Here is a 24,739-nt window from a genome sequence, read left to right as displayed (position 1 = left end):
ATTGACTCCAGAAGTGGTGTACATGATGCTGAGACATTGTAGACGCTAAATTGCGAAGGGATTTTTGATATCTTAAATTCTGTTCCCATGGCAACGTGTCAAACTTTACTTTCATTTTAACACATATTTAACGCTGGCAGTTACTTTCTGTGAACCTTTAAATACTCCTCGTATGGGATTCATGCGATTGACACCAGAAGTGGTCAACATGATGCCGAGACATTGTAGATGATAAATTGTGAAGGAATTTTTGACATCTCGAACGCTGTTCCCATGGCAACGCGTCAAATGTTACTTTAATTTCAGGCATGTTTAAGGCTCTTGGCGTGCTTAGTTGAACTTTAAATTTGGCACACACATCAGAGTTTTCGGCTGTTAAGTGTTGACAAAAACGTCAGATAAAGGCGTGTCTATTTAGTGGCTGACTAGCGCCCCCGTTTGTCTAAAATATGGTGTTTCTTTTGCCTACTGTACCTAAATGGGTCAGTAGCAACATGAAATAGTCCACTCATATTTACCCACTTGATGCCCTTGCCCGCCGTGCATCGTTTTCTCGGAGGCACCGTGTAGCGGTAAAAAAACGTGCGAGGGCCCGCCATTGCTGCTTGCAGCTATATTTATTATTATTATTATTATTATTTTTTTTTTTTAAACACTTTTGGACTTTTTGGGTGCCTTAACATACTCGAAAACTCTTGAAAATTGGCACAGACATCAGAGTCGTCCGTCATCGCAGAAATCCAAAGGCTGGAACACGGGCGTGCCAAGGGGGCTCTATAGCGCCCCCTGTAATGCAAAAAAAAAAATTGATGCACAGATCGGGCAAAAATGTACGCACATGTACGAGAGTTGGTACGCATATAGATCTCATCGACCCGAACAACTTTCGCACTCTAAACATTAAGCTCCGCCCAACAGGAAGTCGGCTATTTTGGATTGTTTAAAAAATGAATGCGTTGAACTTTTAAATACTCCTCCTAGTGGATTCATGGGATTGACACCAAACGTGGTGATCATGATGTCGAGACATTGTACTTGTTAAATTGCGAAGGGATTTTTGATATCTCGAACGGTTCTGCCATGGCGAGGCGACAAATTTATGGCGAAATCAGAGAAACAGGAAGTGTCTAATATCTAAGGCAAAAAATGTCTTATTGTGATGCCACGCGGGGTGTTTGTTCGTCTGAAGATTCCGATCGCATCAATGTGCCTATTGTGACTCCCGGGTATAGCGCCACCAACAGGCACCAGGAAGTGTGGCAGTCACAAAAGGTGGATTTCTTGACAGTTGCATGTGGTGAACTTTTAAATACTCCTCCTAGGATTTTCATGCGATTGACACCAAAAGTGGTCAACACGATGCTGAGACATTGTAGATGATAAATTGCGAAGGGATTTTTGATATCTCTAACGCTGTTCCCATGGCAACACGTCAAACTTTACTTTCATTTTAAGGCATATTTAAGCTCTTGGCGTGCACTTTGGGTGCCTTAACATGCTTGAAAACAACAGAAATTTGGCACAGATGTAAAAGTCACGTGCCACTAGGCTCATGCAAAGGCTGGAATATGGGCGTGGCAAGGGAGCTCTGTAGCGCCCCCTGTAATGCAAAAACAAACATTGGGGCACAGATCGAGCAAACATGTACGCACATGTACGAGAGTTGGTATGCATATAGATCTCATCGACCCAAACAACTTTCGCACTCAAACATTTTAGCTCCGCCCAACAGGAAGTCGGCTATTTTGGATTGTTTCAAAAATGCATGGGGTGAACTTTTAAATACTCCTCCTAGAGGATTCATGCGAATGACACCTAACGTGGTGAACATGATGCCGAGACCTTGTAGATGATAATTTGCGAAGGGATTTTTGATATCTCGAACGGTTCTGCCATGGCGAGGCGACAAATTTATGGCGAATTCAGAGAAACAGGAAGTGTCTAATATCTAAGGCACAAAATGTCTTAATGTGATGACACGCGGGTGTTTGTTCATCTGAAGATTCCGATCGCAGCGATGTGCCTATTGTGCCTCCCGGGAATAGCGCCACCACCAGGCGCCAAGAAGTGTGTAGGTCACAAAGGTGAATTTTTTTGACAGTTCCATGCGATGTTCTTTTAAATACTCCTCCTAGGATTTTCATGCGATTGACACGAGAATTGGTCAACATGATGCCAAGACATTGTAGATGATAAATTGCGAAGGGATTTTTGATATCTCAAACGCTGTTCCCATGGCAACCTGTCAAGCTTTACTTTCATTTTGAAGGCATATTTAAACCTTACATCTGTGTGTGGTAAACTTTTAAATACTCCTCCTGAGGAAATAATGTGATTGACTCCAGAAGTGGTCAACATAATGCTGAGACATTGTAGATGATGAATTGTGAAGGGATTTTTGATATCTCAAACGCTGTTCCCATGGCAATGCGTCAAACTTTACTTTCATTTTAAAGGCATATTTAAGCCTTTCAGTTGATGCCGATGTTCTTTTAAATACTCCTTCTAGAATAATCATGCAATTGACACCAAAAGTGGTCAACATAATGCCGAGACATAGTAGATGATAAATTGCGAAGGGATTTTTGATATCTCGAACGCTGTTCCCATGGCAACCTGTCAAACTTTACTTTCATTTTAAAGGCATATTTAAGCCTTACAGTTCCATGCGATGCTCTTTTAAATACTCCTTCTAGGATTTTCATGCAATTGACTCCAGAAGTTGTCAACATGATGCTGAGACATTGTAGATGATAAATTGCGAAGGGATTTTTGATATCTCAAACGCTGTTCCCATGGCAACCTGTCAAACTTTACTTTCACTTTGAAGGCATATTTAAAACTTACATCTGCGTGTGGTAAACTTTTAAATACTCCTCCTGAGGAAATAATGTGATTGACTCCAGAAGTGGTCAACATAATGCTGAGACATTGTAGATGATGAATTGTGAAGGGATTTTTGATATCTCAAACGCTGTTCCCATGGCAATGCGTCAAACTTTACTTTCATTTTAAAGGCATATTTAAGCCTTTCAGTTGATGCCGATGTTCTTTTAAATACTCCTTCTAGAATAATCATGCAATTGACATCAAAAGTGGTCAACATAATGCCGAGACATAGTAGATGATAAATTGCGAAGGGATTTTTGATATCTCGAACGGTTCTGCCAAGGCGAGCTGACAAATTTATGGCGAAATCAGAGAAACAGGAAGTGTCTAATATCTAAGGCAAAAAATATCTTATTGTGATGCCATGCGGGGTGTTTGTTCGTCTGAAGATTCCGATCGCATCGATGTGCCTATTGTGACTCCCGGGTATAGCGCCACCACCAGGCGCCAGGAAGTGTGTCAGTCACAAAGCTGGATTTTTTTGACAGTTCCATGCAATGTTCTTTTAAATACTCCTTCTAGGATTTTCATGCGATTGACACAAGAAGTGGTCAACATGATGCAGAGACATTGTAGATGATAAATTGCGAAGGGATTTTTGATATCTCGAACGCTGTTCCCATGGCAACCTGTCAAACTTTACTTTCATTTTAAAGGCATATTTAAGCCTTACAGTTCCATGCGATGCTCTTTTAAATACTCCTCCTAGGATTTTCATGCAATTGACTCCAGAAGTTGTCAACATGATGCCGAGACATTGTAGATCATAAATTGCGAAGGGATTTTTGATATCTCAAACGTTGTTCCCATGGCAACGCGTCAAACTTTGCTTTCATTTTCCAGCATATTTAAGGCTGACAGTTACATGCTGTGAACTTTTGAATACTCCTCGTATGGGATTCATGCGATTGACACCAGAAGTGGTCAACATGATGCTGAGACATTGAAGATGTTAAATTGCAAAGGAATTTTTGACACATCGAACGCTGTTCCCATGGCAACGCGTCAAACTTACTTTTATTTCAGGCATATTTCAGGCTCTTGGCAGCGTAGATTAAGTTTAAATTTGGCACACACATCTGATTTGTCGGCTGTTAAGTGTTGACAAAAACGTCAGATAAAGGCGTGTCTATTTAGTGACTGACTAGCGCCCCCGTTTGTCTAAAATATGGGGTTTCTTTAACCTACTGTACCTAAATGGGTCAGTAGCAACATGAAATAGTACACTGATATATACCCACTTGATGCACATGCCCACCGTGCATCGTTTTCTAGGAGGCACCGGGTAGCGGTAAACAAACGTGCGAGGGCCCGCCATCGCTGCTTGCAGCTATATTTATTATTATTATTATTATTTTTTTTTTAACACTTTTGGACTTTTTGGGTGCCTTAACATACTCGAAAACTCTTGAAAATTGGCACAGACATCAGAGTCGTCTGTCATCGCAGAAATCCAAAGGCTGGAACACGGGCGTGCCAAGGGGGCTCTATAGCGCCCCCTGTAATGCAAAAAAAAAAATTGATGCACAGATCGGGCAAAAATGTACGCACATGTACGAGAGTTGGTACGCATATAGATCTCATCGACCCGAACAACTTTCACCCTCTAACATTTAAGCTCCGCCCAACAGGAAGTCAGCTATTTTGGATTGTTTAAAAAATGCATGCGGTGAACTTTTAAATACTCCTCCTAGGGGATTCATGCGAACGACACCAAATGTGGTGATCATGATGTCGAGACATTGTACTTGCTAAATTGTGAAGGGATTTTTGATATCTTGAACGGTTCTGCCATGGCGAGGCGACAAAGTTGTGGCGAAATCAGAGAAACAGGAAGTGTTTAATATCTAAGGTAAAAAATGTCTTATTGTGATGCCATGCGGGGTGTTTGTTCGTCTGAAGATTCCTATCGCATCGATGTGCATATTGTGACTCCCGGGTATAGCGCCACCACCAGGCGCCAGGAAGTGTGTCAGTCATGAACTTTTAAATACTTCTCCTAGGGAATTCATACGATTGACACCAAACGTGGTGAACATGATGCTGAGACATTGGACTTGCTAAATTGCGAAGGGATTTTTGATATCTCAAACGGTGTTGCCATGACGAGGCGACAAATTTATGGCGAATTCAATGAAACAGGAAGTGTCTAATATCTAAAGCAAAAAATGTCTTATTGGGATGAAACGCAGTGTGTATGTTCGGCCAAGGATTCCGATCGCATCGATGTGCCTATTTTGAGTCTCGGGTATAGCGCCACCAACAGGCACCAGGAAGTGTGGCAGTCACAAAAGGTGGATTTCTTGACAGTTGCATATGGTGAACTTTTAAATACTCCTCCTAGGATTTTCATGCGATTGACACCAAAAGCGGTCAACACGATGCTGAGACATTGTAGATGATAAATTGCGAAGGGATTTTTGATATCTCGAACGCTGTTCCCATGGCAACACGTCAAACTTTACTTTCATTTTCAGGCATATTTAAGCTCTTGGCGTGCACTTTGGGTGCCTTAACATGCTCGAAAACAACGGAAATTTGGCACAGATGTCAAAGTCACGTGCCACTAGGCTCATGCAAAGGCTGAAATATGGGCGTGGCAAGGGAGCTCTGTAGCGCCCCTGTAATGGAAAAAATAACATTGATGCACAGATCGGGCAAAAATGTACGCACATGTACGGGAGTTGGTACGCATATAGATCTCATCGACCCGAACAACTTTCGCACTCTAAGATTTAAGCTCCGCCCAACAGGAAGTCGGCTATTTTAGATTGTTTAAAAAATGAATGCGTTGAACTTTTAAATACTCCTCCTAGTGGATTCATGGGATTGACACCAAACGTGGTGAACATGATGTCGAGACATTGGACTTGCTAAATTGCGAAGGGATTTTTGATATCTCGAACGGTTCTGCCATGGCGAGGCGACAAATTTTTGGCGAAATCAGAGAAACAGGAATTGTCTAATATCTAAGGCAAAAAATTTCTTATTGCGATGCCAAGCGGGGTGTTTGTTCGCCTGAAGATTCCGATCGCATCGATGTGCCATTTGTGAGTCTCGGGTATAGCGCCACCACGAGGCGCCAGGAAGTTTGTCAGTCACAAAGGTGGATTTTTTTGACCGTTCCATCCGATGTTCTTTTAAATACTCCTTCTAGGATATTCATGCGATTGACACCAAAAGTGGTCAACATGATGCTGAGACATTGTAGATGATAAATTGCGAAGGGATTTTTGATATCTCGAACGTTGTTCCTATGGCAACGCCGTCAAATTTTACTTTCATTTTAAAGGCTTATTTAATCCTGACAGTTGCATGCGATGTTCTTTTAAATACTCCTTCTAGGGAAATAATATGATTAACACCAGAAGTGGTCAACATGATGCCGAGACATTGTAGATGATAAATTGCGAAGGAATTTTTGATATCTCAAACGCTGTTCCCAAGGCAACGCGTCAAACTTTTTACTTTAATTTTAAAGGCTTATTGAAGCCTGACAGTTGCATGCATGTTCTTTTAAATACTCCTTCTATGGAAATAATGCGATTCACACCAGAAGTTGTCAACATGATGCTGAGACATTGTAGATGATAAATTGCGAAGGAATTTTTGATATCTCAAACGCTGTTCCCATGGCAATGCGTCAGACTTTACTTTCAATTTAAAGGCTTATTTAAGCCTGACAGTTGCATGCAATGTTCTTTTAAATACTCCTTCTAGGGAAATAATGCGATTCACACCAGAAGTTGTCAACATGATGCAGAGACATTGTAGATGATAAATTGCAAAGGAATTTTTGATATCTCAAACGCTGTTCCCATGGCAACGCGTCAAACTTTACTTTCGTTTTAAAGGCATATTTAAGCCTTTCAGTTGACGCCGATGTTCTTTTAAATACTCCTTCTAGAATAATCATGCAATTGACACCAAAAGTGGTCAACATGATGCCGAGACATTGTAGATGATAATTTGTGAAGGGATTTTTGATATCTCGAACGCTGTTCCCATGGCAACGCGTCAAACTTTACTTTCGTTTTAAAGGCATATTTAAGCCTTTCAGTTGACGCCGATGTTCTTTTAAATACTCCTTCTAGAATTATCATGCAATTGACACCAAAAGTGGTCAACATGATGCCGAGACATTGTAGATGAGAATTTGTGAAGGGATTTTTTATATCTTGAACGCTGTTCCCATGGCAACGCCCCAAACTTTACTTTTATTTCAGGCATATTTAGGAATTCTTGGCGTGCTTAGATTAACCTAAACATTGGCACACACATCAGAGTTGTCGGCTGTTCAGAGTGGACAAATAGGTCAGACAAAGGCGTGTCTCTTTAGTGGCTCACTAGCGCCCCCGTTTGTCTAAAATGTGGGGTTTGTCTTTTACCTACAGTCCCCAAATGGCTCAGTAACAACATTAAATAGCCCACTGATGTTTACCCACTTGATGCCCTTGCCCACCGTGCATCGTTTTCTCGGACGCATCGTGTAGCGGTAAAAAACCGTGCGAGGGCCCGCCATTGCTGCTTGCAGCTATAGTTAACCTATTGGAGCCGTGTGGATTACCTCTGTGAAGGATGAATGCACTTTTTTGGGGTTAAAAGTCAGAAAATGTTCCCTGATCCCTGGACATTTACTTAAATAACTCTAGCATCGGCTCGAAGTTAAAGCTATAGTTCATCTTAAAAAAATATTTTTATGTTTATCAGCTTACCCCCAGGCCATCCAAGATGTAGGTGACTTTGTTTCTCCAGTGGAACACAAATGTAGATTTTTGAGTCCAACCGTTTCAGTCTGTCAGTTGTATGCCCTATGGCAAGCGGCTGAATGTCCGTGTCTGTTTTAAAGATCGCTCTGAATGGGATCTCTATGAAATGTCTGTCACAAAAATGGAATTATCTCTGCTTTTTGCTCAAAATGTGGTGTTTTTGCAGAAACCTACCCATATTCAAAAGCTGATTGCACAAGAACCACTGAAGGTAGGATGAAACGTTTTTTTTTTGTTTGAAAGCAGAGGGTCTGTTCTTTCATTTGGTATATTGTATGTTTATATATTTAAAGAAGAACATTTTCTGGAAGGCATTAAACTTTGGTGAAAATCATGAAAAACGCTGGCGCTGGTTGACAACTTTTTTTAAAAACGTTGGCGGTGAAACAGTTAATATACTAAGAAATTAAACAATTGGTTTGTGTGAAAAACCAAACAGTATTTATATCATTTTTTAACCTCAAATGGCACTTTTCCATTGCATAGTACCCCACGGTTTGGTTTAGTTTGGGTCGGGTCAGCTTACTTTTGGGAGCTTTTCCACTGGGTGCAGTGCGTAGTACCTGATACTTTTTTCGTACCACCTCGGTTGGGGTTCCAAGCAACCCGAGCTGATAGCAAACGTGACGCGAAAACACTGTAGATCACTGATTGGTCTGAGAGAATCGTCAAGTCATCGCTATGATGTAAAAGATTAGCTTTACCTCAGTGCTAGCATGCGCTGTCTCAAGCAAACATGTTGTCATCTGCTCTGCTATAATTTCCCAAACTCCCATTTAGCGATGAAAAACATCAACAGGTTGAGAATCAGGGACACCTTAACAGTTTTTTCCAGACTTGCAGTTTGTGGCGGAACACGAGCACGTCAGTATTATATATGCTTAAATGCAACTTCAATGAGGCGCAGCGCATTCGACTGACGCCACGGGTCGGGTGTTTATACCGAAACTGTCATGTGAGACATAGGTAGTGATAAACGCGATGTGCAAACATCTATTTGTGGTGGCCAATTTTAATTTTGTGGTGGACTGAGAAATAAATAAATGTATGGGAATGTACAGCGACGCTCTCACTTGTATGATGTCACAGCAGTAAGTAGCGCAAATATAACGACACGCCTATAATCCCTCCCACTCCGAAGTGTTACTAAACCTGATGGAAAAGCTTACCACACCAAAGTGAGGTGACATGACCCGACCCAAACTAAACTAAACCTTGGAGTACTATGCAATGGAAAAGCACCATAATACAACACTATCCCCAGAGCAATACGCGCATTCACATAACCTTCTTATTCATCTAATGTTTAATAGCGGGTTGCCACCTACTGTATGAGGGCACATATACACTATATGGGGCTCCCGATACAGTAGGTGGTGGTATGCACCTATGAAGTTGTTTCGCAACCTGCTATTAAACATCGCAGTGAGCACATTTCTCATGATGATGACGACTCACCTGCAGTGTTTTTTGTAGACACTGTAATAAAAAGCCCAGTAAGAACAGTACAGCGCATTTTCAATGCACTGTAATTAGGATTATATATGGTATATCTGTGTTGTTCCGGTCATGTTTGGTATTTTCATAATGCAGTATATTTATTTATTATAATGCAACACTTTAGCACTGTGCAGAATACCAAAAAGACAGAGTGTATTATCTGTTTCATTTTGCGCATTGAAAATGCGCTGTACTGTTCTTACTGGGCTTTTTATTATTATTACAGTGCATTGAAAAACCACCCGAAAAATCTCATTGACTTAACATTGCGCCCAACTTTGACGAGTCAAAGCTCCGCTCGAGGATTTTGTAGAAACATGTGGCTTACAACATTTGAAGAGGGTGGTAGGCTCTGTAAGAACATGGATCACAATGGGGTGTAAGTTGTACCCCTGGGGTGTAAGAGGTGCCCAAAAGTGCCCCAATGAAAAGTCCCATAGACTTACCATTGCAAAAATGTTTACGGGTCATAGGTCCGAGCCAGGATTTCATAGAAACATGTGGGTTACTAAATTTAAAAAGGCTGCAAGACTCTGTCAGGACGTCCCCCACAATGGGGTGTAAGGTTACCATAGCAACCATTTTGGGCAACCTAGCAACCTATACCATTGACTGCCATTATGAAATGCCCAGATGGATATCTTTGCACCACAGTGTCATAGAGACATGGGGGTGGGCTCATTTTACTCAGGCATCCAATCAGTCACTCAAGATCCTTATTGAGATATTAAACCACGCCCCTAGCAACCACTTTTTAGCACCCTAGCAACATAAAATTCAAACAGTTATATCTCGGAATCAGAACATCGTAGAGACACGGGGTTGGACCGTATTACTTGTGACTCGGAGTGTAATCACTGGCCACATCATTGGCCACTCCCAAGCCACGCCCCTAGCAACCAAATTCGAGCACCCTAGCAACGGAATAAACAAAGCCTTATATCTCTGCATCAGAACATCGTAGAGACACGGGGGTTGGACCGTTTTACTCGTGACTCGAAGGGTAATCACTAGTTAATGCCAAGAGGTGTTAAGCCACGCCCCTAGCAACCAAATATGAACACCCTAGCAACGGAATAAACAAAGCCTTATATCTTCGCATCAGAACATTGTAGAGACACGGGGGTTGGACCGTTTTACTCGTGACTAGAAGGGTAATCACTAGTGGATGCCAAGAGGTGTTAAGCCACGCCCCTAGCAACCAAATATGAACACCCTAGCAACGGAATAAACAAAGCCTTATATCTCTGCATCAGAACATCGTAGAGACAGGGGGTTGGACCGTTTTACTCGTGACTCAAAGGGTAATCACTAGTGGAAGCCAAGAGGTGTTAAGCCACGCCCCTAGCAACCAAATATGAACACCTAGCAACGGAATAAACAAAGCCTTATATCTCCACATCAGAACATCGTAGAGACACGGGGGTTGGACCGTTTGACTCGTGACTCGAAGGGTAATCACTAGTGGATGCCAAGAGGTGTTAAGCCACGCCCCTAGCAACCAAATATGAACACCTAGCAACGGAATAAACAAAGCCTTATATCTCCACATCAGAACATCGTAGAGACATGGGGGTTGGACCATTTGACTCGTGACTCAAAGTGTAATCACTAGTGGATGCCATTTTTTTCCCTAGCAACCAAATAAAGTACCCTAGCAACCGAATAAACAAAGCCTAATATCTCCACATCAGAACATCGTAGAGACATGGGGGTTGGACCGTTTTACTCGTGACTTGAAGGGTAATCACTAGTTAATGCCAAGAGGTGTTAAGCCACGCCCCTAGCAACCAAATATGAACACCCTAGCAACGGAATAAACAAAGCCTTATATCTTCGCATCAGAACATTGTAGAGACACGGGGGTTGGACCGTTTTACTCGTGACTCGAAGGGTAATCACTAGTGGATGCCAAGAGGTGTTAAGCCACGCCCCTAGCAACCAAATATGAACACCCTAGCAACGGAATAAACAAAGCCTTATATCTCTGCATCAGAACATCGTAGAGACAGGGGGTTGGACCGTTTTACTCGTGACTCAAAGGGTAATCACTAGTGGAAGCCAAGAGGTGTTAAGCCACGCCCCTAGCAACCAAATATGAACACCTAGCAACGGAATAAACAAAGCCTTATATCTCCACATCAGAACATCGTAGAGACACGGGGGTTGGACCGTTTGACTTGTGACTCGAAGTGTAATCACTAGTGGATGCCATTTTTTTCCCTAGCAACCAAATATAGTACCCTAGCAACCGAATAAACAAAGCCTAATATCTCCACATCAGAACATCATAGAGACACGGGGGTTGGACCGTTTTACTCGTGACTCGAAGGGTAATCACTAGTTAATGCCAAGAGGTGTTAAGCCACGCCCCTAGCAACCAAATATGAACACCCTAGCAACGGAATAAACAAAGCCTTATATTTTCGCATCAGAACATCGTAGAGACACGGGGGTTGGACCGTTTTACTCGTGACTTGAAGAATAATCACTAGTAGATGCCAAGAGGTGTTAAGCCACGCCCCTAGCAACCAAATATGAACACCTAGCAACGGAATAAACAAAGCCTTTTATCTCTGCATCAGGACATTGTAGAGACACGGGGGTTGGACCGTTTGACTCGTGACTCGAAGGGTAATCACTAGTGGATGCCAAGAGGTGTTAAGCCACGCCCCTAGCAACCAAATATGAACACCCTAGCAACAGAATAAACAAAGCCTTATATCTCTGCATCAGAACATCGTAGAGACACGGGGGTTGGACCGCTTGACTCGTGACTCGAAGTGTAATCACTAGTGGATGCCAATTTTTTTCCCTAGCAACCAAATACAGTACCCTAGCAACAAAATAAACAAAGCCTTATATCTCTGCATCAGAACATCGTAGAGACACGGGGGTTGGACCATTTTACTTTTGGCTTGGAGTATAATCATAAATTGTCCCCCGAAACTTGCCACGGCAAGCACCACTCACATTTTCTTCAGGAAATGTACCTATCTAGTTAGTGGTGCTTGCATTTATGCAAAGCATCACTATTACTATTCCTCAAAGATATTATTAGTGGTGCTTGCATTTATGCAAGGCATCACTATTACTATTCCTCAGGGATATTATTATGTTGGCTTGACAAAGCCAACATACTGATATTGTATTTAAACTTATTCTTCTTCTTCTTCTTCTTCTTCTTCTTCTTCTTCTTCTTCTGAGACTAAAATTTCTGCGGCTAACTCGTCCGACAGCTTTCAAGCTACATCCACGAAATTTTTCACGGACATTCTGACTGGTCTAAAGAAGTGTGCTATATCTTTTTGACGGGATCCGACTTACAGAATTCCTAAAACGGGACATTAAACTTCGGAAAAGTCCCATTTACTTAACATTGCGACAAACTTTGACGGGTCACAGCTGCAAGCGAGAAATTTGTAGAAACTTGTGGGTTACCACTTTTCAAGAGGCTGGCAGGCACTGTGAGAACAGTCCTCACATTGGGGTGTAAGCTGTACCCCTTGGGTGTAAGAGGCCCCCAAAATTCGAATAATAACGGGGCAGGAAACATGCCCATATAAGGGAATAAAAGCGTCCCAGATGGAATATCTTCGGTTTACAGTGTCATAGAGACAAGGGGGTGGACTCATTTTACTCAGTCATCCAATCAGTCTCTCAGGATCGCCCATAGCTATTAAGCCACGCCCCTAGCAACCATTTTTGGGCACCCTAGCAACATATCCCATAGACTGCCATTATAAAATGCCCAGATGGATATCTTTGCAGCACAGTGTCACAGAGACATGGGGATGGGCTCATTTTACTCAGGCATCCAATCAGTCTCGGAGGATTCTTACTGAGGTATTAAGCCACGCCCCTAGCAACCAAATATGAGCACCCTAGCAACATAATAAACAAAGCCTTATATCTCTGGATCCGAAAATCATAGAGACATGGGGGTTGGGTCTTTTGGTCATGTTAGCCTTATGCTAGCTCCATGCTAAGTCATACTAGCTTCATGCTAGTTTCGTGCTAGCTTTATGCTAATTTCATAATAAATCATGCTAGCTTCATGCTAATTCATGTTAGCTTCATGCTAGCTTCATGCTAATTCATGTTAGCATCGTGCTAGCTTCATGCTAATTCATGTTAGCATCGTGCTAGCTTCATGCTAATTCATGTTAGCATCGTGCTAGCTTCATGCTAATTCATGTTAGCATTGTGCTAGCTTCATGCTAATTCATGTTAGCATCGTGCTAGCTTCATGCTAATTCATGTTAGCGTCGTACTAGCTTCATGCTAATTCATGTTAGCATCGTGCTAGCTTCATGCTAATTCATGTTAGCGTCGTGCTAGCTTCATGCTAATTCATGTTAGCGTCGTGCTTGCTTCATGCTAATTCAAGTTAGCGTCGTGAAAGCTTCATGTTAATTCATGTTAGCGTCGTGCTAGCTTCATGCTAATTCATGTTAACGTCGTGCTAGCTTCATGCTAACTCATGTTAACGTCGTGCTAACTTCATGCTAATTCATGTTAGCGTCGTGCTAGCTTCATGCTAATTCATGTTAGCGTCGTGCTAGCTTCATGCTATTTCATGTTAGCGTCGTGCTAGCTTCATGCTAATTCATGCTAACTTCATGCTAATCATGCTAGCATCATGCTAGCTTCATGCTAATTCATGTTAGCATCATGCTAGCTTCATGCTAGCATCATGCTAGCTTCATGCTAATTCATATTAGCATCATGCTAGCTTCATGCTAATTCATGTTAACATCATGCTAGCTTCATGCTAATTCATGTTAGCATCATGCTAGCTTCATGCTAATTCATGTTAGCATCATGCTAGCTTTATGCTAATTCATGTTAACATCATGCTAGCTTCATGCTAATTCATGTTACCATCATGCTAGCTTCATGCTAATTCATGTTAGCATCATGCTAGCTTCATGCTAATTCATGTTAGCACAATGCTAATTCATGTTAGCATCGTGCTAGCTTCATGCTAATTCATGTTAGCATCGTGCTAGCTTCATGCTAATTCATGTTAGCATCGTGCTAGCTTCATGCTAATTCATGTTAGCATCGTGCTAGCTTCATGCTAATTCATGTTAGCATCGTGCTAGCTTCATGCTAATTCATGTTAGCATCGTGCTAGCTTCATGCTAATTCATGTTAGCATCGTGCTAGCTTCATGCTAATTCATGTTAGCACAATGCTAATTCATGTTAGCATCATGCTAGCTTCATGCTAATTCATGTTAGCATCATGCTAGCTTCATGCTAATTCATGTCAGCATCATGCTAGCTTCATACTAATTCATGTTAGCATCATGCTAGCTTCATGCTAATTCATGTTAGCATCATGCTAGCTTCATGCTAATTCATGTTAGTATCATGCTAGCTTCATGCTAATTCATGTTAGCATCATGCTAGCTTCATGCTAATTTATGTTAGCATCATGCTAGCTTCATGTTAATTTATGTTAGCATCATGCTAGCTTCATGCTAATTCATGTTAGCATCATGCTAGCTTCATGCTAATTCATGTTAGCATCATGTTAGCTTCATGCTAATTCATGTTAGCATCATGCTAGCTTCATGCTAATTCATGTTTGCATCATGCTAGCTTCATGCTAATTCATGTTAGCATCATGCTAACTTAGTGCTAAACATGCTAACATGGTAACTTTTGGTATTATGTTGCTAATTCATGTTTGCATCATGCTAGCTTCATGTTAATTCATGTTAGCATCATGCTAACTTAGTGCTAAACATGCTAACATGGTAACTTTTGGTATTATGTTTACGGAAAGTTATAATCCTAAACTAAACTTGTTTTAAATTTCTCTCAATCTGTTTTAAACGTTCAGGCTAGGCTTTGTCAAGCCAACATAAAGTTTGTCTTCAAACTTTTCTATCTAGTTATGTTGGCTTGAAAAAGCCAACATATTGTTATTGCTATTAAACTTATATCTTATTATTATTATTATTATTCTACCCCAAAATTTCTGACACTAACTCGTCCTAGAGCTTTCAAGCTACATGCACCAAATTTTCCACGGACCTTCAGACTGGTCTGACTTAGTGTGCTATATCTTTTCTAACTGATGGGACCTTCCGAATTCCTAAACGGGGCGCTCAAACACCCCAAAATTTCCATTGACTTAACATTGAGACAAACTTTGATGGGTCTTAGCTGCGAGTGAGAAACTTGTAAAAACTTGTGGCTTACCACATTTAAGGAGGCTGACAGGCTGTGTAAGAACATACCTAACAATGGGGTGTAAGCTGTACTCCTGGGGTGTTAGAGGCCCCCAAAATTTCCCATTGACTTATAATGGGGCAGGAAACATGCCCATAAAAGGGAATAAAAGCGTCCCAGATGGAATATCTTCACTTTAGAATGTCGTAGAGACATGGGGGTGGGCTCATTATACTCAGGCATCCAATCAGTTTCTTAGGATCACCCCAAAGCTATTAAGCCACGCCCCTAGCAACAATTTTGGTTACCCTAGCAACATCTCCCATAGACTACCATTATAAAAAGCCCAGATGGATATCTTTGCACCAGAGTGTCATAGAGAAATAGGGGTGGGCTCATTTTACTCAGGAATCCAATCAGTCCCTTAGGATTCTTATTGAGGTATTAAGCCACGCCCCTAGCAACCAAATATGAGCACCCTAGCAACATAATAAACGAAGCCTTATATCTCTGGATCTGAACATCATATAGACATGGGGGTTGGGTCTTTGGGTCATGTTAGCTTCATGCTAGCTCCATGCTAAGTCATATTAGCTTCATGCTAGTTTCATGCTAGCTTCATGCTAATTTCATAATAAATCTTTCTAACTTCATGCTAAATCATGCTAACATCATGCTAAATCATGCTAGCTTCATGCTAATCATGCTAGCATCATGGTTGCTTCATGCTAATCATGCTAGCATCATGCTAGCTTCATACTAAATCATCCTAGCTTCATGCTAATCATGCTACCATCATGCTAGCGTCATGCTAATCATGCTAACATCATGCTAGCTTTATGCTAATAATGCTAGCATCATGCTACCTTCATGCTAATCATGCTAGCATCATGCTAGCTTCATGCTAATCATGCTAGCATCATGCTAGCTTCATGCTAATCATGCTACCATCATGCTAGCTTCATGCTAATCATGCTAGCATCATGTTAGCTTCATGCTAATCATGCTAGCATCATGCTAGCTTCATACTAAATCATCCTAGCTTCATGCTAATCATGCTAGCATCATGCTAGCTTCATGCTAATCATGCTAGCATCATGCTAGCTTCATACTAAATCATCCTAGCTTCATGCTAATCATGCTAGCATCATGCTAGCTTCATGCTAATCATGCTAGCTTCATGCTAATCATGCTAACATCATGCTAGGTTTATGCTAATAATGCTAGCATCATGCTACCTTCATGCTAATCATGCTAGCATCATGCTAGCTTCATGCTAATCATGCTAGCATCATGCTAGCTTCATGCTAATCATGCTAACATCATGCTAGCTTCATGCTAATCATGCTACCATCATTCTAGCTTCATGCTAGCTTCATGCTAATCATGCTAGCATCATGCTAGCTTCATGCTAATCATGCTAGCATCATGCTAGCTTCATGCTAGTCATGCTAGCTTCATGCTAATCATGCTAGCTTCATGGTTGCTTCATGCTAATTATGCTAGCATCATGCTAGCTTCATACTAAATCATCCTAGCTTCATGCTAATCATGCTAGCTTCATGCTAATCATGCTAGCTTTATGCTAATAATGCTAGCATCATGCTACCTTCATGCTAATCATGCTAGCATCATGCTAAATCATGCTAGCTTCATGCTAATCATGCTAGCATCATGGTTGCTTCATGCTAATCATGCTAACATCATGCTAGCTTCATACTAAATCATCCTAGCTTCATGCTAATCATGCTAGCATCATGCTAGCTTCATGCTAATCATGCTAACATCATGCTAGCTTCATGCTAATAATGCTAGCATCATGCTACCTTCATGCTAGCATCATGCTAGCTTCATGCTAATCATGCTAGCATCATGCTAGCTTCATGCTAATCATGCTAACATCATGCTAGCTTCATGCTAATCATGCTACCATCATGCTAGCTTCATGCTAATCATGCTAGCTTCATGCTAGCTTCATGCTAATCATGCTAGCATCATGCTAGCTTCATGCTAATCATGCTAGTATCATGCTAGCTTCATGCTAGTCATGCTAGCTTCATGCTAGCTTCATGCTAATCATGCTAGCATCATGGTTGCTTCATGCTAATTATGCTAGCATCATGCTAGCTTCATACTAAATCATCCTAGCTTCATGCTAATCATGCTAACATCATGCTAGCTTCATGCTAATCATGCTAGCATCATGCTAGCTTCATGCTAATCATGCTAGCTTCATGCTAATCATGCTAACATCATGCTAGCTTCATGCTAATAATGCTAGCATCATGCTAGCTTCATGCTAATCATGCTAGCATCATGCTAGCTTCATGCTAATCATGCTAGCATCATGCTAGCTACATGCTAATCATGCTAGCATCATGCTAGCTTCATGCTAATCATGCTAGCATCATGCTAGCTTCATGCTAATCATGCTAGCTTCATGCTAATCATGCTAGCATCATGCTAATCATGCTAGCATCATGCTAGCTTCATGCTAATCATGTTAGCATCATGCTAGCTTCATGCTAGCTTCATGCTAGCTTCATGCTAATCTTGCTAGTTTCATGCTAGCTTCATGCTAATCATGCTAGCATCATGCTAGCTTCATGCTAATCATGCTAGCATCATGCTAGCTTCATGCTAATCATGCTAGCATCATGCTAGCTTCATGCTAATCATGCTAGCATCATGCTAGCTACATGCTAATCATGCTAGCATCATGCTAGCTTCATGCTAATCATGCTAGCTTCATGCTAATCATGCTAGCATCATGCTAATCATGCTAGCATCATGCTAGCTTCATGCTAATCATGCTAGCATCATGCTAGCTAGCTTCATGCTAGCTTCATGCTAGCTACATGCTAATCATGCTAGCATCATGCTAGCTTCATGCTAATCATGCTAGCATCATGCTAGCTTCATGCTATTCATGCTAGCATCATGCTAGCTTCATGCTAATCATGCTAGCATCATGCTAGCTTCATGCTAGCTACATGCTAATCATGCTAACATCATGCTAGCTACATGTTAATCATGCTAGCTTCATGTTAGCTTCATGCTAATCATGCTAGCATCATGCTAGCTTCATGCTAATCATGCTAGCATCATGCTAGCTTCATGCTAATCATGGTAACATCATGCTAGCTTCATGCTAATCATGCTAGCTTCATGCTAGCATCATGGTAGCTTCATGCTAATCATGCTAGCATCATGCTAGCCTAATGCTAATCATGCTAGCATCATGCTAGCTTCATGCTAATCATGGTAGCTTCATGCTAGCTTCATGCTAATCATGTTAGCTTTATACTTAAACATACTAACTGCCAGATAGCCTACTAAACTAAACTTCTGTCAATCCGTTTTAAACGTTCAGGCTACGCTTTTTCAAGCCAACATAAAGTTTGTCTTCAAACTTTAATATCTAGTTATATTTTATTCTTACATCTGCACGTTTTTTCGGCACCTAACTCGTCCCGCACGGTTTGTCGTAGACCCATGAAAGAGGGCTCAAATCGACCGGCTTATTGAGGAGAGGTGTGCTATGACTTTTATAAGCGATCGGGTGCAGGATTTCCGAAAGGGGGGCGAAAAACCACCCGAAAAATCCCATTGACTTAACATTGAGCCCAACTTTGACGAGTCATTGCTCCGCTCGAGGATTTTGTAGAAACATGTGGGTTACAACATTTGAAGAGGGTGGTAGGCTCTGTAAGAACATGGATCACAATGGGGTGTAAGTTGTACCCCTGGGGTGTAAGAGGTGCCCAAAAGTGCCCCAATGAAAAGTTAATGGGGAAAAATCCCATAGACTTACCATTGCAAAAATTTTGACGGGTCATAGGTCCGAGCCAGGATTTCATAGAAACATGTGGGTTACTAAATTTGAAGAGGGTGCTAGACTCTGTCAGGACGTCCCCCACAATGGGGTGTAAGGTTACCATAGCAACCATTTTGGGCACCCTAGCAACCTATACCATAGACTGCCATTATAAAATGCCCGGATGGATATCTTTGCACCACAGTGTCATAGAGACATGGGGGTGGGCTCATTTTACTCAGGCATCCAATCAGTCTCTCAGGATCCTTACAGACTTACTAAGCCACGCCCCTAGCAACCACTTTTGAGCACCCTAGCAACATAAAATACAAACAGTTATATCTCGGCATCAGAACATCGTAGAGACACGGGGGTTGGACCGTTTTACTTGTGACTAGGGGTGTAACAATTGGGCACATCATTGGCCACTCCCAAGCCACGCCCCTAGCAACCAAATTTGAGCACCCTAGCAACCGAATAAACAAAGCCTTATATCTCCGCATCAGAACATCGTAGAGACACGGGGTTTGGACCGTTTTCCTTGTGACTCGGAGTGTAATCACTGGGCACATCATTGGCCACTCCCAAACCACGCCCCTAGCAACCAAATACAGTACCCTAGCAACAGAGTAAACAAAGCCTTATATCTCCGCATCAGAACATCGTAGAGACACGGGGGTTGGACCGTTTTACTTGTGACCCGGAGTGTAATCACTGGGCACATAATTGGCCACTCCCAAGCCACGCCCCTAGCAACCAAATACAGTACCCTAGCAACAGAGTAAACAAAGCCTTATATCTCCGCATCAGAACATCGTAGAGACACGGGGGTTGGACCGTTTTACTTGTGACTCGGAGTGTAATCACTGGGCACATCATTGGCCACTCCCAAGCCACGCCCCTAGCAACCAAATACAGTACCCTAGCAACAGAGTAAACAAAGCCTTATATCTCCGCATCATAACATCGTAGAGACATGGGGTTTGGACCGTTTGACTCGTGACTCGGAGGGTAATCACTAGTGGATGCCATTTTTTTCCCTAGCAACCAAATACAGTACCCTAGCAACAGAGTAAACAAAGCCTTATATCTCCGCATCAGAACATCGTAGAGACACGGGGGTTGGACCGTTTGACTCATGACTCGGAGGGTAATCACTAGTGGATGCAATTTTTTCCCCTAGAAACCAAATACAGTACCCTAGCAACAGAGTAAACAAAGCCTTATATCTCCGCATCAGAACATCGTAGAGACACGGGGGTTGGACCGTTTGACTCATGACTCGGAGGGTAATCACTAGTGGATGCAATTTTTTTCCCTAGCAACCAAATACAGTACCCTAGCAACAGAGTAAACAAAGCCTTATATCTCCGCATCAGAACATCGTAGAGACACGGGGTTTGGACCGTTTGACTCGTGACTCGGAGGGTAATCACTAGTGGATGCCATTTTTTTCCCTAGCAACCAAATACAGTACCCTAGCAACAGAGTAAACAAAGCCTTATATCTCCTCATCAGAACATCGTAGAGACACGGGGTTGGATCGTTTGACTCGTGACTCGGAGGGTAATCACTAGTGGATGCCATTTTTTTCCTTAGCAACCAAATACAGTACCCTAGCAACAGAATAAACAAAGCCTTATATCTCTGCATCAGAACATCGTAGAGACACGGGGGTTGGACCGCTTGACTCGTGACTCGAAGTGTAATCACTAGTGGATGCCAATTTTTTTCCCTAGCAACCAAATACAGTACCCTAGCAACAAAATAAACAAAGCCTTATATCTCTGCATCAGAACATCGTAGAGACACGGGGGTTGGACCATTTTACTTTTGGCTTGGAGTATAATCATAAATTGTCCCCCGAAACTTGCCACGGCAAGCACCACTCACATTTTCTTCAGGAAATGTACCTATCTAGTTAGTGGTGCTTGCATTTATGCAAAGCATCACTATTACTATTCCTCAAAGATATTATTAGTGGTGCTTGCATTTATGCAAGGCATCACTATTACTATTCCTCAGGGATATTATTATGTTGGCTTGACAAAGCCAACATACTGATATTGTATTTAAACTTATTCTTCTTCTTCTTCTTCTTCTTCTTCTTCTTCTTCTGAGACTAAAATTTCTGCGGCTAACTCGTCCGACAGCTTTCAAGCTACATCCACGAAATTTTTCACGGACATTCTGACTGGTCTAAAGAAGTGTGCTATATCTTTTTGACGGGATCCGACTTACAGAATTCCTAAAACGGGACATTAAACTTCGGAAAAGTCCCATTTACTTAACATTGCGACAAACTTTGACGGGTCACAGCTGCAAGCGAGAAATTTGTAGAAACTTGTGGGTTACCACTTTTCAAGAGGCTGGCAGGCACTGTGAGAACAGTCCTCACATTGGGGTGTAAGCTGTACCCCTTGGGTGTAAGAGGCCCCCAAAATTCGAATAATAACGGGGCAGGAAACATGCCCATATAAGGGAATAAAAGCGTCCCAGATGGAATATCTTCGGTTTACAGTGTCATAGAGACAAGGGGGTGGACTCATTTTACTCAGTCATCCAATCAGTCTCTCAGGATCGCCCATAGCTATTAAGCCACGCCCCTAGCAACCATTTTTGGGCACCCTAGCAACATATCCCATAGACTGCCATTATAAAATGCCCAGATGGATATCTTTGCAGCACAGTGTCACAGAGACATGGGGATGGGCTCATTTTACTCAGGCATCCAATCAGTCTCGGAGGATTCTTACTGAGGTATTAAGCCACGCCCCTAGCAACCAAATATGAGCACCCTAGCAACATAATAAACAAAGCCTTATATCTCTGGATCCGAAAATCATAGAGACATGGGGGTTGGGTCTTTTGGTCATGTTAGCCTTATGCTAGCTCCATGCTAAGTCATACTAGCTTCATGCTAGTTTCGTGCTAGCTTTATGCTAATTTCATAATAAATCATGCTAGCTTCATGCTAATTCATGTTAGCTTCATGCTAGCTTCATGCTAATTCATGTTAGCATCGTGCTAGCTTCATGCTAATTCATGTTAGCATCGTGCTAGCTTCATGCTAATTCATGTTAGCATCGTGCTAGCTTCATGCTAATTCATGTTAGCATTGTGCTAGCTTCATGCTAATTCATGTTAGCATCGTGCTAGCTTCATGCTAATTCATGTTAGCGTCGTACTAGCTTCATGCTAATTCATGTTAGCATCGTGCTAGCTTCATGCTAATTCATGTTAGCGTCGTGCTAGCTTCATGCTAATTCATGTTAGCGTCGTGCTTGCTTCATGCTAATTCAAGTTAGCGTCGTGAAAGCTTCATGTTAATTCATGTTAGCGTCGTGCTAGCTTCATGCTAATTCATGTTAACGTCGTGCTAGCTTCATGCTAACTCATGTTAACGTCGTGCTAGCTTCATGCTAATTCATGTTAGCGTCGTGCTAGCTTCATGCTAATTCATGTTAGCGTCGTGCTAGCTTCATGCTATTTCATGTTAGCGTCGTGCTAGCTTCATGCTAATTCATGCTAACTTCATGCTAATCATGCTAGCATCATGCTAGCTTCATGCTAATTCATGTTAGCATCATGCTAGCTTCATGCTAGCATCATGCTAGCTTCATGCTAATTCATATTAGCATCATGCTAGCTTCATGCTAATTCATGTTAACATCATGCTAGCTTCATGCTAATTCATGTTAGCATCATGCTAGCTTCATGCTAATTCATGTTAGCATCATGCTAGCTTTATGCTAATTCATGTTAACATCATGCTAGCTTCATGCTAATTCATGTTACCATCATGCTAGCTTCATGCTAATTCATGTTAGCATCATGCTAGCTTCATGCTAATTCATGTTAGCACAATGCTAATTCATGTTAGCATCGTGCTAGCTTCATGCTAATTCATGTTAGCATCGTGCTAGCTTCATGCTAATTCATGTTAGCATCGTGCTAGCTTCATGCTAATTCATGTTAGCATCGTGCTAGCTTCATGCTAATTCATGTTAGCATCGTGCTAGCTTCATGCTAATTCATGTTAGCATCGTGCTAGCTTCATGCTAATTCATGTTAGCATCGTGCTAGCTTCATGCTAATTCATGTTAGCACAATGCTAATTCATGTTAGCATCATGCTAGCTTCATGCTAATTCATGTTAGCATCATGCTAGCTTCATGCTAATTCATGTCAGCATCATGCTAGCTTCATACTAATTCATGTTAGCATCATGCTAGCTTCATGCTAATTCATGTTAGCATCATGCTAGCTTCATGCTAATTCATGTTAGTATCATGCTAGCTTCATGCTAATTCATGTTAGCATCATGCTAGCTTCATGCTAATTTATGTTAGCATCATGCTAGCTTCATGTTAATTTATGTTAGCATCATGCTAGCTTCATGCTAATTCATGTTAGCATCATGCTAGCTTCATGCTAATTCATGTTAGCATCATGTTAGCTTCATGCTAATTCATGTTAGCATCATGCTAGCTTCATGCTAATTCATGTTTGCATCATGCTAGCTTCATGCTAATTCATGTTAGCATCATGCTAACTTAGTGCTAAACATGCTAACATGGTAACTTTTGGTATTATGTTGCTAATTCATGTTTGCATCATGCTAGCTTCATGTTAATTCATGTTAGCATCATGCTAACTTAGTGCTAAACATGCTAACATGGTAACTTTTGGTATTATGTTTACGGAAAGTTATAATCCTAAACTAAACTTGTTTTAAATTTCTCTCAATCTGTTTTAAACGTTCAGGCTAGGCTTTGTCAAGCCAACATAAAGTTTGTCTTCAAACTTTTCTATCTAGTTATATTTTATTCTTACATCTGCACGTTTTTTCGGCACCTAACTCGTCCCGCACGGTTTGTCGTAGACCCATGAAAGAGGGCTCAAATCGACCGGCTTATTGAGGAGAGGTGTGCTATGACTTTTATAAGCGATCGGGTGCAGGATTTCCGAAAGGGGGGCGAAAAACCACCCGAAAAATCCCATTGACTTAACATTGAGCCCAACTTTGACGAGTCATTGCTCCGCTCGAGGATTTTGTAGAAACATGTGGGTTACAACATTTGAAGAGGGTGGTAGGCTCTGTAAGAACATGGATCACAATGGGGTGTAAGTTGTACCCCTGGGGTGTAAGAGGTGCCCAAAAGTGCCCCAATGAAAAGTTAATGGGGAAAAATCCCATAGACTTACCATTGCAAAAATTTTGACGGGTCATAGGTCCGAGCCAGGATTTCATAGAAACATGTGGGTTACTAAATTTGAAGAGGGTGCTAGACTCTGTCAGGACGTCCCCCACAATGGGGTGTAAGGTTACCATAGCAACCATTTTGGGCACCCTAGCAACCTATACCATAGACTGCCATTATAAAATGCCCGGATGGATATCTTTGCACCACAGTGTCATAGAGACATGGGGGTGGGCTCATTTTACTCAGGCATCCAATCAGTCTCTCAGGATCCTTACAGACTTACTAAGCCACGCCCCTAGCAACCACTTTTGAGCACCCTAGCAACATAAAATACAAACAGTTATATCTCGGCATCAGAACATCGTAGAGACA

The 24,739-nt window shown here is 41.7% G+C and overlaps 1 protein-coding gene across 3 annotated transcripts in view; it reads left to right on the top strand.

Moving 5' to 3' along the window:
• Positions 1-24,739, top strand: part of slc9a8 (solute carrier family 9 member 8) — a 325,111-nt gene that overhangs the window by 19,899 nt on the left and 280,473 nt on the right. Inside the window, exon 2 of one of the 3 annotated variants that reach the window (XM_073813043.1) lies at positions 7,825-7,869. The exons of the other annotated variants lie outside the window; for them this stretch is intronic. The gene's annotated coding sequence lies outside the window, so the exon portion shown is untranslated. The remainder of the gene's footprint in view (positions 1-7,824; positions 7,870-24,739) is intronic. 3 annotated transcript variants of the gene reach the window in all.

Source organism: Paramisgurnus dabryanus, chromosome 21 (genome assembly GCF_030506205.2).
Source record: "Paramisgurnus dabryanus chromosome 21, PD_genome_1.1, whole genome shotgun sequence".
Lineage (NCBI taxonomy): Eukaryota > Metazoa > Chordata > Actinopteri > Cypriniformes > Cobitidae > Paramisgurnus > Paramisgurnus dabryanus.
This window is presented reverse-complemented; position numbering and strand designations above follow the sequence as displayed.